This window comes from Sus scrofa, chromosome 14 (genome assembly GCF_000003025.6).
Source record: "Sus scrofa isolate TJ Tabasco breed Duroc chromosome 14, Sscrofa11.1, whole genome shotgun sequence".
NCBI classification, from domain to species: Eukaryota; Metazoa; Chordata; class Mammalia; order Artiodactyla; family Suidae; genus Sus; species Sus scrofa.
The window spans coordinates 129,440,923-129,441,208 of record NC_010456.5 but is presented as its reverse complement, the minus strand read 5'-3'; positions in this window follow the sequence as shown (position 1 = coordinate 129,441,208).

The following is a 286-nucleotide window of genomic DNA, read 5'->3' as shown; positions in this document are numbered from 1 at the left end:
ATTTACTGGCCTTGGTCATTTTTTTTCCCCAATTTCTCTTACTGTGTTTGTTTTCCCCCCCTCTAACTATTAGGATGTTGGGAAAGTGCCGCTGTTATAAAATACAGCCTTTGAGCATTTTCAGTAAAATGCTGGGATTAAGACATCTTTCAGAATCCACATTTAGTTTGTTATAATCAAGAATCTTTTATTTTTAAAAATGGATAACCTCATCCCAGGTTTCTTCACCATTTTTATGTATCTTTGATTATGTCCATTTCCCTCCATTAGAATGTAAGCTCCATGG